The following is a 16,369-nucleotide window of genomic DNA, read 5'->3' as shown; positions in this document are numbered from 1 at the left end:
AACATAAAATTGACCAAGGAAAAAAATCAATGAAATTATTCATAACTGTATTCTGATATAATCATAAATTGGTGCTTAGTCCAGTTGTCATCAAAGAGATTTCTCCCAGCAGCTGAAGGGAACACATACAGAGATCCCTACTCACACATTGGCTTGAGCTCTAGGAATCCTGTGCAAGAGGAGGTGAGGATTGTAGGATCTGGATGGGTTATGGAAACCAGGAGAACATAGCATAAAGGCTCATAGGAGCTCATAGAAAGGGAAGTAGAGGATAAGAGCACTGCCTGCTCTTCCAGATGTCCAGAGTTCAATTGCCAGGAACCACATGGTGGCTCACAACAATCTCTAATGTTATCTGGTATCTTCTCTAGCCTGCAGGTATACATGTAGGCAGAACACTGAATACATGATAAATATCTATCATGGAGCCTGCATGGCTCTGAGACAGGATCTCTGCAAACATACTTGGGATGTTTACCTTGGTTTGTTTGGGAGATTCTTTTTTTTTATTTCCAGTTTAAATTTAGATAAGAAACAAGGTTGCTTCACAAGTCAGTTCCAGGTCCCTCTCCCCTTCCCTCCGTTCCTCCCGTGCCCTCTCCCCCCCCCGTTATCCCCTCATTTCGCCAGGGAGGGTGAGGCCCTCCATGGGGGTGTGCATAATCTGTCATTTCATATAGGGCAGGGCCTATACCCTTCCCCAAGCGTTCAGGGTGAGAGTGCACCTCACATTGTTCTATGGGAGTCCAAAGTCCGTGTGTATACTTGGGATGGGTACTGATCTGCTGCCCAAGGCCCAATAGATTCCCTAGGCCTCTTCACTGACACCCAGATTCAGGGGGTCTTGATCAGTCCCATGCTGGCTTCCCAGGCTGATGCCTGGGATTCAAGAGTTAACCTTTGTCTGGTCAGCTGTTTCTGGGGGTTAAACCAGCCCAGTCTTAATCCCTTTGATCATCAGTCCTCCCTCTCTGTTACTGGCTTTCTTGAGTTCAGCTCAGTACTTAACCAAGGGAGTCTGCCTCTTCTTCGATCAGCCACTAAATAAAGTTTCTGTTTCCCAGACTCTCTGGCCATAGGATTGTAGGCTGGCACTCTGTTTGGGAGATTATTACCAATAGCTCTTGTGGAGTGTCTGACTCATTCTTCTGCTCTTAGGATGCTTACATTTACTGAGTTACCCTAGTGAGCTTTGTATGAGGGTTTGTGCTTAGCCTTATTGCACTTTGCCATGATGTGCGTGGTTGATATCCCTGGGAGGCATTCTCTTTTCTGAATGGAAACACAGTAGCAGTAGATTTGGTTGAAGGGACATTCAGGAGAGGGCTGGAAAGTTTGGACACGGGGAAGCTGTTTATTTACTCCAAGAATACTAATAGCCGGGTGGTGGTGGTACACGCCTTTAATCCCAGCACTCAGGAGGCAGAGGCAGGTGGATCTCTGTGAGTTTGAGGTCAGGCTGGACCGATAGCCTCCAAAACAATACAGAGAAACCCTGTCTCATAAAACCAAAAAAAAAAAAACAAGAAAGAAACTAATTAAAGTTTTCCAACATATACTGCACAGGATATTCTCATTCAGAATAAGAGGAATATGGCTGTATTCCAGGCCCCAAATCAGGAAGACATCCCTTGATCATGTGCATGTCAAACCAGGCAGAATAGCAATAGAAGAAGGATCATTGCCAAACTCTTTTTTATGAGTGTAAAATTAACTTGGTACCCAAACCAAGAATACATCAGAAAAATCCCACACCATGATCAAGTAGGCATCATTCCAGGGATGCAGGGATGGTTCCACATATGAAAATCAGTGAATGTAATCCATGATATAATCAATCTGAAAAAGAAAAACCACAGGAACATCTCACTACATGCTAAAAAGCCTTTGACAGAATTCAACACTCCTTCATGATAAAGGTGTTGGACAGATCAATGATAACAGAAACATACCTAAACATAGTAAAGCCAATATACAACAAAACTGACAGTCAACATCAAACTAAATGGAGAGAAACTCAAAGCAATACTTCTTTTGTTGTTGTTTGTTTTTCGTTCTACGAGACAGGGTTTCTCTGTATTGTTTTGGAGGCTGTCGGTCCAGCCCGGCCTTGAACTCACAGAGATCTGCCTGCCTCTGCCTCCCGAGTGCTGGGATTAAAGGCATGCACCACCACCACCTGGCTTCAAAGCAATACTTCTAAAATCAGGCATAAGACAAGGTTGTCTACTCTGTCAATATCTCTTCAATATTGTACTAGAATTTCTTGCCAGAGCAATAAGACAATAAAAGGAGATCAAGGGAATACAAACTTAAAAGGAATAAGTAAAACTTTCACTATTTGCAGACAACACATAAATGACCCTAAGAATTGTAACAGGGAACTCATACAGATGATGAACACCTTCAGCAAAGTGAGAGGTTATAAGATTAACTCAAAAAATTAGTAGCACTACTATATACAGACAATACAAGGGCTGAGAGAGAAACATCACCCTTTACAATAGCCAAAAAAAAAGTTGAAATATCTTCTGGTAACTCTAAAGAAATAGGTAAGAGCCCAAATGACAAGAAATTTGAGTGATTAAAGAAAGACAATAAAGAAGATACCAGAAAATGGAAAGACCTCCCATGCAGTTGGATAGATAGGATTAACTACAGAAAACTTGCAACCTTATCAAAAGTAATGTACAGATTCAGTGCAATCCCCATCAAAATCCCAGGATAATTCTTCACAGAACTTGAAAGGACAATTCTCAAATTTATATGGAAAAACAAAAGACCCAGAATAGCCAAACCACCCTGTATAAAAAAGTAACTTCTGGAGGCATCACCATCCCTGACTTCAAGCTCTATTTTAGATCTATAGGCTTGAAAACAGCTTGATATTGGCCAAAAAAAAGAGACAGGAGGACCAATGGAATCAAGTTGAAAATCCTGATATGAACCCACATACCTACAAACACCTGATTTTTGACAAAGAAGCTAAAATTATACAGTGGAAAAAGAAAGCATCTTCATCAAATGGTACTAGCATAATTGAATGCTGGCATGTAGAAGACTTCAAATAGATTCATGTCTATCACCATGCCCAAAACTTAAGTCCAAATCATTCAAAGACCCCGACATAAATCCAGCCACACTGAACCTCACAGAAGAGAAAGTGGGAGGTACCCTTGAACAAATTGGTGAAGGCAACTGCTTCCTGAACATAACTTCAGTAGCACAGACACTGAAATTAATAAATGGGACCTCCTGAAACTGAGAAGCTTCTATAAGGCAAAGGAAACAGTGAACAAGAAAAACAACAGCCAAGACAGAGAATGGGAAAAGATGTTCACCAAGCCCACATTTGACAGAGGGCTTATTTCCAAATTATACAAAAAATTCAAGAAGCTAATCACCAAAACACAAAATAATCCAATTAAAAAGTGGGGTACAGAAATAAATAGAGAATTCTCAATAGAGGAGTATAAATGGCTGATAGACACTCAAGAAAGTGTTAAATATCCTTACCCATCAGGGAAATGCAAAATAAAACAACTCTGAGATACACTGTTACTCCTGTCTCAATGGCTAAAATGATAATCGATGATGAGGGTTTATGCTGGATAGGATGTGGAGAAAGGGGAACACTCCTCCACTTCTGGTGGGAGTGCCAACTTGTACAGCCACTTTGGAAATCAGTATGGATATTACTGATGAAAATGGAAATCAGTCTACCACAAAATCCAGTAATTCCACTCTTAGGCATATACCCAAAATACACATTCATACAACAAGGATGTTTGTTCAGCTATGTTCACAGAAGCCTTAATTGTAATAGCTACAACCAGGAAGCAACCTAGATGCCTCTCAACTGAAGAATGGAAAAGAAAATATAGTATATTTTCACAGTGGAGTACTATTCCATGGATAAAACATTATAAATTTAAATTGTGCAGACAAATTGATGAAACTACAAGAAACCATCCTGAGCCAGGTAACCCAGTTACAAAAAGACAAACATGGTATGAACTCTCTCATATATGGATTTTAGATGTAGAGTAAAGCATTACCAGCCTATAATCTACACTGCCAGAGAAGCAAGGAAACAAGGATGACCCTGAGAGAGACATACATGGTCCCCAGGAGAAGGGGAAATGGACAAGATCTCCTTAGCAAATTGGGAGCAGTAGGGGAGGGAAGAAGGAGCTGGGAGAAACAGAAGGGGAAAAGAGGAGGGCTAAGGAGGACATGAGGGAGCAGGAAGTTTGAGTCGGGAAATGAATAGAGGAGAACAAGATAAGAGATACCATAATAGAGGAAGTCCTTATAGGTTTAAAGAGAAATCTGGCACTAGGAAAATGTCTAGAGATCTAAAATGACAACACAAACTAACAACCTAAGCATTAGAAGAGAGGCTTCCTTAAACACCCTTCCCTGACAATGAGATTGATGACTACCTTTTCCTAGAGCCTTCATCCCATACCTGATGAAAGCAGAAGCAGACACCCACAGGTAAACACTGAACTGAATTGCAGGAATCCAGTTTCAGAGAGGGAGGAGTGATGATCAAAGAGGTCAAGATAAGACTGCTGAACCCCACAGAAACAGCTGACATGAACAAACCAGAGCTCATGGAAGGCCCATTGTGCCATAGGAGCCATGGGCTTTAGCCTGAATATCATATAACTAATGTCCCTCAAGGAAGGTAGGACAGGCCAATTCCATGGTGCTCTGCAGAGGCTTTTTCCCACTAAAGTGCTGACCCTAAACTCCAGTATCTGCCATTACTCTCAACATACCCATCTGTCATGTCCTACAATAGACAATTAAGCAGTATGGAGAGTTTTATGTCTTTTTGTCATCTAAAGTCTCGATATCTTCAACATTCTTCCAAAAGATCACATTCCTATTTCTATTACATCAAAAAAAAATCACTTTTGAAGGACCATTTTTTTGTTCCAAACTTCTTCTCTTTTGCTAAGTAAAAACTCCTCCAGTAATGAACTGATTTGGTTGTTACCTCTAGGTCTGTGTCTATCATTGTGGGAGCTTAGGAGAGAAACTCAAGTCAGTCGACGAAGGTAAAATACGTTAACAGTTGTTTCTTGATTTTCTCCTCTACTTTATGACTGTCTTGTGATCAGCTAGCTCTCTTAACCAGCCCAGGCCCACGTGCTCAGAGACACGGCCAACGCAGTGGAAGTCTTCCTCCCACATCAATCATCAGCCAACACAATCTTTCTCAGGCAGAAGTGAGCATTCTGATCTAAGAACACACTCAAATGATATTGCCTCAGATGACCCTAGGTTTTCTCATGTTGATACCTGAGGTTAAGTAAGAGACAGAGACAATAATATATGAGAAGTTTTTAAAAATCTAAAGCCAATGTATTAATCGAATTGATCATGTACACAGCAAAGACTCAAACATGAATATAACAACAACTGGGAAAAACAGTAAGCCGGGAACTGGGAAGAAGAAAACATCTAAGACAAAGAAGAAACAAACTAAAACTGTCTCTCCACAGCAACTTCCCCCCCAAAACACTGCCTTAAGTAACTGATAACATAAGAAAATATATGAAGACAAATTGATGATGTTCCATCATTTTCAAGAAAATGCATACAATTAGATTACAGTTATAGATTACAGAAAAACAGCACACAGATTCACATAATATGAGATATATACTTGTCACAAAGAAGACACAGCATTCAAAAATGTTTAAAATATCTTTGAAAGAATGAAGTGGTTAGCCAGGCATTGGTGGCACATACCTTTAATCCCAGCACTCAGGAGGCAGAGGTAGGCAGATCACTGTGAGTTCGAGGCCAGCTTGATCTACAGAGTGAGTGCCAGGTTAGGGTCCAAAGCTCCACAGAGAAACCCTGTCTGGAAAAAAAAATGAAGGTGGTGATGAGAAAAACCCAAGAAATAAAGTGAAAAATACAGTCAACTTTTAATAGAAAAAAAAGAAAACTTAGGAAAGGAAAAGTGTGATCTTGGCCAGAGTTACCCAGCTCCCTATAATTCTATGTGTATAGAAACCAAATGAACACAGACTTTACAGCTTTCACAAAATTAACTTAAGTGACCCTTGAACTGTTGTTTCTCACTCTCAAATTACTTGTATTTCTTCCAAAATCAGAAGCCCCAGAGCTCTCTCTGGAAATGGAGGTGGTCTCTTGCTATGGATCAGCAGCTCCTTGTTATCACTTTTTGTTTCAGGTAAATGCAGTTCCACTGATACTCAATCACAAAATAGAATAGTAAATAATTTAATTCTGCTTCCATGAATTATGGCAGCAAACATGGATTTTTGCCTATTTACCTGGGCCAACACCATGCACCCTTGAGAAATCTCTGCAGATCAGAAACTTCTTTTGTCCCCTGTAACTAAACTTTACTGAAAAACTCCATTGTGTTTAGTTGCAGCACCAAGTTACAAGCATTCTAATCATGCATTGGTGAAAGATGATCGACAACACCATTTTTTCAAGTTCCTAAACTATTTGCAATATTTATAGTACAAACCTGAAAATTAAAAGCAATATTCAGGACTTCTTGAAACCAGACCTTCAGTTTTCTAATCTGTCTTCCCACTGCAACCAAAATCAGTGCCCATATGTGAACACTGGACAGTGATACTGCAAGAATTATAACCACCCATGCTAGGGCTGCAGAATCTCCCATTACACAGTAAATCCATACTGGGAGGCACAGAGGACACAGGTCACTGCCCCGGTCACCACATGGACCAACAACACTACAGTCTGACTAATAGTCTATTCAAGTCACAACAGAATTTAAAGATCACTGGGTGGCAGTGGTGCTTGCCTCTAATCCCAGCACTTGGGAAGCAGAGGAAGTCAGAACTCAATGAGTTCAAGATCAGTGTGGTCTTCATGGTGAGTTGTGGGACAGCCAAGCCTGTCACACAGAATAATCCTGTCATGAAAAACAAACAAACACCTGGGCATTAGTGACACACGCCTTTAATCCCATCACTCCTGAGGCAGAGGCAGGCAGATCTCTGTGAGTTTGATACCAGCCTGTTCTACAGAGTGAGTTCCAGGACAGCCTCCAAAACAATGCAGGGAAACCCTGTCTCAAAAAACCAAAACCAAAACCAACCAAACAAACAAACAATAAATAAATGAAATGGTAGCTCAACAGTCCTGCTCTAAACACTATACACTCTTCATGGTATTTCTTACAACTCATTACAGCAAAGGCAGAAGAAAACCATGGAAAGAACTCATAAATTACCTGTCACCAGTACCCCTATATGCTAACCATTCTCAGAACCCTACATTAGCTATGGCCACCCACCTAGGACTCATATTAGCAGCTTCCCTACTGGGTGACTGGAGATCAAATGACTCAGTTAGGACATTAGACAGAGCCCAAGTCAGGAGACATTCCTCCTCTGTAATAGAGCACATCCTATTTCTCGTCCAAACACAGGGGCCTTTGTGTGCACATTCCATTACATACTCAGTGTCCAGTGCAGCCAACCCATTGCCTCAGAGCTGGGAATCCTGCAACCAAACACAGGTCACATTCACACACTTACTGTTGTTACAGTGTAGTGTAACTCACTTAAAGAAAAACAGGCCCCCAGTTAGAAAACAAAGGGCTGATGATAGGCCTTGGAGTCAGAAAAGACAATGTGAATGTGATGCATTTGTAATCTCAAAACTTATTTTGAAAAGTTGAAACACACTTTATGGCCATGTTCTCCAGAGACTAGAGTCTTGCATTATATAGTACATTAAAGATTTCTCATACTTTACCTCCAAAAATGAATACCATAAACCAAAAAACTATCAATATTTAGAAGTGGACACCAGCAGTTAAGTAAAATACAATCATACAGCAAGGATATTCCTAAAATAATTTCTTAAGTACTCCATTGACCTGAAACAATATCATTCTTCAAGGACAGGGTCCTGAGGTGAAGGTCCCAGGGGACATGAAAGATAGGACAAGTAGAAGGTAGAAAAGATAAATCCTAAATTGGGGAGATATTGCTGAGGATATGCCCCAGATATACTAAGCTTCATAAGAATAGCATCTTTTATACTGTTTAAATGGGGTGGGAAGATGGGAGGAGATGGGAGAATTATATGAAGTCATTAAAAACTTTCATATAGTGGGAGAAAATGTGGAGGAGACCAGTCAAACAATGCCACACAAGGGAAACAGGTATCTCAAGAACATTACTGACTAAGATCACAGTGACCTTAGGACAGATGGCAACAGCTCCATATGGAGAGATGCACTAACATATTGCAGGTTTCAGAGAAGGAGCTCTGTTTTTTTATCAATACATCAGGCCCTTCAGGAAAGCTCCCTAGCCCTAGGCCCCAAGGCTGTTATTAACTCTCCCAAGAAGTTTCCTCCTCCCAACCTGAGGGATTAAATGAAAGCCTTGCTTGTAAAGTTCGTGACACTATTTTCAAATAATTGTCTCCTGGTGTCATATTGCCCACCTGGAAAACTTTGCGTTTCTCAAGAAAAAAAAATAGAATTTTATGACAGTATTTAAGGTTGCTTGTGACCGTGTAATGTCTCCTTGAGCAGCTTGTCATAGACTTGTTCTTTGGTGTGGGCATGGACCTAGTGGCTTGTTGTAAATCAGGGGTGGCTTCTTTGTAATTGTTGTGCCCAACAAGAAAGGGACCCCAAGGCTTCAAGGAGCTTAACCACTCCCAAATTCAAGGACAAGAAGGTTTGTTTATTTCCAAGGAAAAACCAGCTAGCTGGGGTTCAAACCTGTCAGATTTGAAGCCCTCTGAACAGCAAATGCAAGGTACTTTTCTTTAAGATTTATTTTTTATGTATATAGTCTTCTGGGGGCACGTATGCCTGCACACCAGAAGAGTGCACCAGATCTCATTACAGATAGCTGTAAGCCATCCTGCGGTTGATGAGAATTTAACTCAGGACCTTTGGAAGAGCAGCTGGTGCTCATAACCACTGAGCCATCTGTCCAGCCCCTGAGGCACTTTTAAAGAGAGAAAGAGGAGGGGGAGTACCAAGACTGCAAGTCTCACTTCCTAAGGTTCCCATAGTCATAGACATTACTGAGCACACAATAAGGAAGGCAATAAGTGCCATCTGGTTAGGTAGAATTAATTGGCACATTTGGTCTGGGGGTTCATGACCAGAGCACATCCTGTGATTCTGGCCTAGGGGCTAGTTTTACAACCAAGAGGGCAAGAGGTTACCTTGTTCTCAGTCTTCTCTAGGCAAGAGAGTAGGTGAAGATTCTACCCTAGCTTCTGATTACATAATCTGTGATCAACGGATTTACAATTGGAAGTTCAGGCAGCCATCCCGTTCCCAGTATTCTTAAGAAAATGTGGTGACCTAAAGTTTCCTACTTGTGGGAATTGCTTGTGGCTCCCTGTTACCCCACTTAACTGGGGACTTTTATTCTCCTTATTATGTTTCAGTAATGTCTTGGAGCCAAATGTCTAGACAATCCTGATGAACAAATGTGTATCCTATCATCCAAAGAAGACTGGTTAGCATATCTTTAGAGTGTTTCTGAAGCAGTCATCCCTCAACTCAATTCTATTTTGGGAGACATACTATTTCCTAAGCATTGGTAAATACTTTATATCATCAATTCTACTATTCCACATTATGGCATAATGGAAGACACCTAGCCAACACATGAGATGCCTCTGAACAACCTGCGAAAAAGCAAGTATAGATGGAGATTACATGTCAAGAAGATACAGGAAAAACTAGGCCTGTCTGAGTTAGGCAAGCCTTTTCCATAAATACATCAAGAATATTGAAGTTAGCTGAGCGATGGTGACACACACCTTTAATACCAGCACAAGGGAGGCAGAGGCAGAAGGATCTCTGTGAGTTCAAGGCCAGCCTGGTGTACAGAACGAGTTTCAGGATAGCCTCTCAAACAATACAGAGAAACCCTGTCTCAAAAAAAAAAGAATATTGAAGTTGACTAGAAAGTTGCTTCTGCACACATCTCCCTGCTCCCAAAGCTCTGATCTGATAGGGACCACAGACAAAGTTATTACGAGAGCTCCCCCTAGGTCAAAGAATTTACAAGGACCACATGGGACTTCACATGACTGGGAGACTGGCCACAGTTTCTCACCCAGGTACAGCGAGGACAAACCACACTGTCTGCCACACCTCACTATCTGCTCCTCCCAATCTGTGGGCAGCGTCCCCTAGCTCACTATGTTGTGGTTTCCCAGATCACTGAAGATCTCAGCTCAGCTCTCTGTGGCAGAAACCACAGCACAACGCACAAAACCACTGGCGCCTCTTCAAAGGCAACCCTGAAGCCTGGTGACCGGAAGAGACATGCACCACTTCTGACCAGCAGGTCACCTGGAGTGCCTGATTAGTTATCTCAAATGAGGGAGAATTCTACTTTTAAGTAGAATCAAAATTCTGACCCAGATTAGGTTGCCTTGGACAGGAAGCCTTATCAAGAATAGGAAATTTAGGCCGGGCGTCGGTGGCGCACGCCTTTAATCCCAGCACTCGGGAGGCAGAGACAGGCAGATCTCTGTAAGTTCGAGACCAGCCTGAACTACCAAGAGAGTTCCAGGACAGCCTCCAAAGCCACAGAGAAACCCTGTCTCGAAAAACCAAAAAAAAAAAAAAAAAAAAAAAAGAATAGGAAACTTAGGAGGAAAAATGCCATAGCAGCTAAGAGCACTGAAAAATCTTTCAGACCACCCAGCTTTAAATGTGAGCACATCCAAAGCTCATTACTATCTGTAGGGCCAGTATCGGGTGTTCTCACACCATCTCCTGGTATTTCTGGCCATTATAAGAGTATGACACTCACAACATAACAATTATTCTTCCAGCTGTATGTGCTATTGCATACTTTTATTGCCAGCGGATCTCTACACAAAGGCAAGGAGATCAATGGGACTTTTAAAGCCGATGCCTTAAAACACAGAGAGATGGGGGAGGAGGAGGGAGAGAAAAAGAGAGAGAGAGGGAGAAGAAAAGAATAAAACTGAATAAACTGAATAACAGAAGGGAGTTGGTGGCACACACACATTTAATTCCAGTACTTGGGAGGCAAAGGAAGGCAGACATCCATGATTCTGAAGATAGTCTGTTCTATAGCACAAGTTACAGGTCAGGCTCCAAAGTCACACAGAGAAAACCTACCACGAAAAACTAAAAAAAAAAAAAATAGAGTGGGGATTGGGTGGGGGGTTGGGGGAGCTGCCAGGAGGAGTTGGCATGGAGGAGAGGGAGAAAGAGCTTGGACTGACACATGAAGCAACCTTGTTTCTAATTTAAATATTTAATTAAAAAATTTATTGGCCATGAATCAAGGCGCAGCAGTGTGTTAAAGGTGTTGGTTTCAAGCAGGTGCCTAAATAAATGTCTTTCTATGATCTGTTGGACATTTTAGGAATTTAAAAATGGTATGGTAAATTCATTAGAAAGAAACATCTGAGTGGGGTGATGGTGGCCCACACCTGTAATCCCAGCACACGGGAGACAGAGGCAGGTGGTTTTCTGTGCATTCCAGGACAGTTAAGGTTACATAGAGAAACCCTGTTTCAGGGAAACACACACACACACACACACAGACACACACACACCATCTGACTGAATGTGATACCCAGCTCTGTAATTGTAGCACTTGACTAGCTACAGAGGCCAGCAAGGCCAGAGGATTGGGAGTTTGCAACCTCCCAGGACCACCAGAAAATCCTATCTGGGTTGGGTGAAAGGGAAGCCAAAAACAGCTGAGCCATTGGTAACAGATGAGCGTGGCTGCCAGTATTAACGACATTCAAAGGTTTCTTTATAATACTTCTTCATTATTGATTTAACTTTTGTTCATTAAGTTAACACTGTTACCAAGAAAAAGAGATTGCTGTGGGTTTTCTGCCCAGAACAATCTTCTGTAGTGTGAATTATGCAGTAATGTCCTTTTGTATGATTAGTGCCCTAACTTTATATTTTTAACATACTCAAATTAGAAACCTTCAAAAAGTGGATTCTCTCCCCCTCCTCCCTCCTTTCTAATTGGAAATTTAAGCCATTAACATCATATGCTTTCTGGAACAAAGCTGCATTGCTGATGGGCTATAAAACCTGTGGTGACTTGTATGCAGGAAGTGGGGAGGGAAGAACAGAACCTTCTCCTGGTCTTGTCTTTGACAGGAAAGTGTTGTCTTTACTTTTGTTTCTTTCTTCCCTTGTTGGACTATCACTGCTGTCTGAATGGCTGATCTTTTTAGCCTCAGGACAGGGACTGCAGATGTGCACTGCCACACCTTGTTTAGAGCTACTGCTCTCAGAATGTAAATACTTATGGGAAGTATTGAGCTCTAATGATGACTGCTTAAAACATACTTGGGCTAGATAAAGGCCAGGAAACTGCAAAGAGCCTCTGATGTATGGGGTGGAGGTTGAAGGGATTTTAATGGAGGAAATTAGAGACTATGGTACACATGAGCTATTAGAGAGTGCCCATGTGAGGTTTAATGGAATGATGGGTGAGGAGGATGGGGACAGAAATCAACTAAAAAAAGCTATGAAATACTTAAGGAAAACTGTTACATTGTAAGCTAATTCAAAATAAATAGCAAAACAGAACTTATTAGCTGAGCATGGTGGTACATGCGTATAATCCCAGTACTCAGGAGGCAGAGGCTGGCAGAGTTTGAGGTCAGACTGGTCTTTGTGCCAGGGCAATGAAAAGAGACCCTGTGTCAACAAGCAAACATTCAAATATTTACTGTAAAATCTTTTTTGAAATGAATCAGGCAGTGTTTCATGGCTGTAACCTCAGCATTTCTGAGAAAATGGTGGGAAGATCAGGAGATAAAGATTACACCCGTCTAAGTAGGGGGCTCATGGGTTCAGTTTCAAGCAAATATATAGTGCTAATAGGAACAGTGTTTCTGCTGACTTAGTCTATTAAAGAGGAGAAACAGCACTGTGTCTTGGAAGAGTTTGTTAGGCGCTTCTGTATCAAGATATTTTTCTCTGTCTTGTGTATATTCTTTAGCCCTGCCACAGTGGGGTCTTTTTTTTTTTTTTTTTGGTTTTTTCGAGACAGGGTTTCTCTGTGGCTTTGGAGGCTATCCTGGAACTCGCTTGGTAGTCCAGCCTGGTCACAGTGGGGTCTTAGTGTCCAGATTTAACTGGCCAGTACCCTGGAAATGAGATGGAGGATGAATTATAAATTATTGACAGGTCTAAAATTATGTTCAAAAAAAAAAAAGCTGGGCGTTGGGGGCGCACGCCTTTAATCCCAGCACTTGGGAGGCAGAGGCAGGTGGAGCTCTGTGAGTTCGAGGCCAGCCTTGTCTACAGAGCTAGTGCCAGGACAGGCTCCAAAACAATACAGAGAAACCCTGTCTCGAAAAACCAAAAATAAATAAATAAATAAATAAAATTATGTGCTGCAAAATGACACTCATTAGGGAACTAAACGATGGCTCTCTAAGTATGGGTGCGTGTGTGCCTGCATGCGTGACACGGCAGACTCCTGGACTGTGGCACCTCCAGTGAATTGGTCTGTTTCCTTAACTATGTCTGCAGATATTTGCCAGGACACAAACAAATAAGGCTCTCCTCAAATGCTGTCAGGGGTCTGAAGAGTTATCCTGCAACAAACCGGTTCCTGTAAGTCTTTCTGAGGTCCCCTTCTGTCCACTGCATTTCCAGTTGTCTCCTGAGATGGGTAAGCCCGAGCAGGTACTGTCTGTGTCAGATGATCTGGAAGCTGGCCCCATGGATCTGTAATTGCGTTCTGCCCACTGAGAGTACACCCCTAGAGTTCAGTGATAATACTTGAATTATGATAAGTTTAAGACTGAGAGGATTAGCTGGGCCTGGTTGCACAGGCCCATAAACCAGTTACTGGCAGTTGAAGCAGGAACGACATAAATTCAGGTCTTGCCTGGGATGCAGGGACTTGGACGTTTTGGGTGATGGTATGCTGTGCCCTCCGTCGCCCTTGCTTTTTGATCCTTCACTAGCTCTTGAACATCATTCCGACAAGGAAATTGTTGGAGGTCCAGGCCAGATGCAGGTTACTGGAGATGGGTGCAGATCCCACGTACCTCGAAATTTAAAGAAAGCCTGTGCATCTTTCCCTCAGCGTGGATTGACTACTGCAAATGGAAAACCAGAACCGACTTCTGTCAGTTGATGGTTGATTCTGGTTATTGTTTGACTGGTGGATCTTAGCTTTCCATTTTTCAAACAAGTCATCTCTGATCGTTTCTCACTAAGCACAGATAACCCAGACTACATTGCTTTTCTTTGGGGCTATAGAACGATATAAGCAAACACAAACCAAATTTGTGAGGAAGGAGTCTTTAGTATTTAAGTTACGGGATTCTTTGCAAGGAAGAGAGTGGTAATTCCTGCCTTTGGGACTGTGACTGGGAAAGAGACATTTTTGTGTGTGATTTCCTAAGCCTTGGATGAAATCTACTAGGCAGGGCCTGCAGTCCGGAATGGCACTCTTTTGGGTGCTGACTGTTCAGTGTCTGACTGTCTCTATCTAAAAGACTGTGTTTAAGCCTTTCCTCAGCCTCACATAACTGGGCAATAGAAACAGCTTTTCATAGTGACTGAAAAGCAGCCAGCTCACAGGTCTGGGCTCTCCTTAACTATCCTTCTTGCTTTTAACTTATGTAAATGGTCAAATTCCCCATGTAAAATATAACAAGACTTTTGTATATAGTTTCTATTAAATGATAAAATGTTATAGAAAATACATTAAAAATCACAAGAATCCTCACAGTGTCTTAAGTCTGTAAGTCTTCTAACATCCTTCCTCTGTGAAAAGAGTTGTCTTGTGTTTCTGATATGTGAGACCAGTTTTCAATGTTGAACAGATATTTTTGCATTGTTTAGATTTGTTAAGTTCTTATATATTACTCCTACCTACTCTGTATGTGTGTTTGTGTGTGTGTGTGTGTGTGTGTGTGTGTTTCTGTGTCTGTATTTTGTTTGTCTCTCTGGAACCAATTTGGTACAGGCTATAAATCTTACAATGATCTTCTAGTCTGTGTCCATATGATATACTATAAATCTTGAAAAAAATTCTCCTGTTGTAAGTCTCCTCTTCTGGCTGGTAGATGGGGTCAGACTCCTGATACTGGAGATACAAACAGTAGCAAGCTTCTGTATGAACTGAGAATGGAAGCTTGGATATAACATGATCAGCCAATTTTCAATGTATGTACAACCAACAAAAATGGAAACAGACAATTTTATTCATGTATTTCATCATACATATTCACACACACTTAACACAAGAGAATCTAGAAGGGGTTTGGAAAAGAAGCTAATGAAGGAAATAGGGGAAAGTGATAAAACATCTTCCAATAATCAACTGATGGAAATAAATTTTAAGTAATAATATGAGCTAGAGAAATGACTCAGCAATAAATAGCACTGCGTGTTGTTGCAGAGGACCCAGTACCGACTTCCAGAACTGAGAAGTTAGCTTTATTCTATAACTTCTGTACTCAGTATCTCCTGCCTTACTATGGCCTCTGAAGTACTCTTCACAAACATGTGCAGGCCAAACACCCATATAACTTTTTTTTGTTAGAAACAGTAAAAATAGTATTCTCCAAAGGGATATGATAACCCTGAGGAACACAGTAGGGGACATAAATAAAATGACCTCCTGCTGGTATTGCATGTTAGCAGCTATGATCATCTGCCTGTCCACCCTGCTCAGAGGCATAAACAGCTTTGTTCTGAGGTTAATAGAGTTCGTCATAATGATTCATCTAAGAGTAATGTATACAGTGCCATCAAGTAGCATTTCCATTAAGTTTCTGTATTTGGCTTCTGAAACTTTTGTGTCTGTGAGATTTGTGCCATTGTTGCAGGTATCTTTAGATGGAACCTCAAGTTTGAGAGGCAGCATGTAGATTTTCACTGTGCTATTTACCTGATTTTCTGGTAAGAAATTGCGGTATAAGATGAACATGCCAAAGGCATTTCTTTACCTATTTTTATAATTTATATCTCTGCAAGACTTTGAAGTAAAAATGTCCCTAAATGTCTCTGATTTTACATTGTGATCATGTTTAATAATGGATTTTTTTAATGTGAGCCTTCCTAGGTATAAGGAGAATACTCCACTAATGTGTCTTACCCCCTAAGTAAAATTCACATGATTTTTTGCTTAGGAAAATGATGTTTTGTAGCCGGGCATTGGTGGCTCACGCCTTTAACCCCAGCACTCGGAGGCAGAGGCAGGCAGATCTCTGTAAGTTCGAGACCAGCCTTGACTACCAAGTGAGATCCAGGACAGCCTCCAAAGCCACAGAGACACCCTGTCTCGAAAAACCAAAAAAAAAGTGTTGTTTTGCAAAT

The 16,369-nt window shown here is 41.4% G+C and overlaps 1 non-coding gene and 1 pseudogene across 1 annotated transcript; both read left to right on the top strand.

Annotated features, from left to right (window-relative positions):
- Positions 1-14,177, top strand: part of LOC121135332 — a 28,613-nt pseudogene extending 14,436 nt beyond the window's left edge.
- On the top strand, positions 11,323-11,460 carry LOC121135436. The gene has a single exon (XR_005872560.1). It is a non-coding gene; the product is annotated as a small nucleolar RNA SNORA2/SNORA34 family (small nucleolar RNA).
- Positions 14,178-16,369: the final 2,192 nt, after the last annotated feature.

The sequence above is a fragment of the Mesocricetus auratus genome, unplaced genomic scaffold (genome assembly GCF_017639785.1).
Source record: "Mesocricetus auratus isolate SY011 unplaced genomic scaffold, BCM_Maur_2.0 Super-Scaffold_100037, whole genome shotgun sequence".
NCBI classification, from domain to species: domain Eukaryota; kingdom Metazoa; phylum Chordata; class Mammalia; order Rodentia; family Cricetidae; genus Mesocricetus; species Mesocricetus auratus.
The sequence above is the reverse complement of the archived record's forward strand: the minus strand, read 5'-3'. Positions and strand labels throughout refer to the sequence as shown.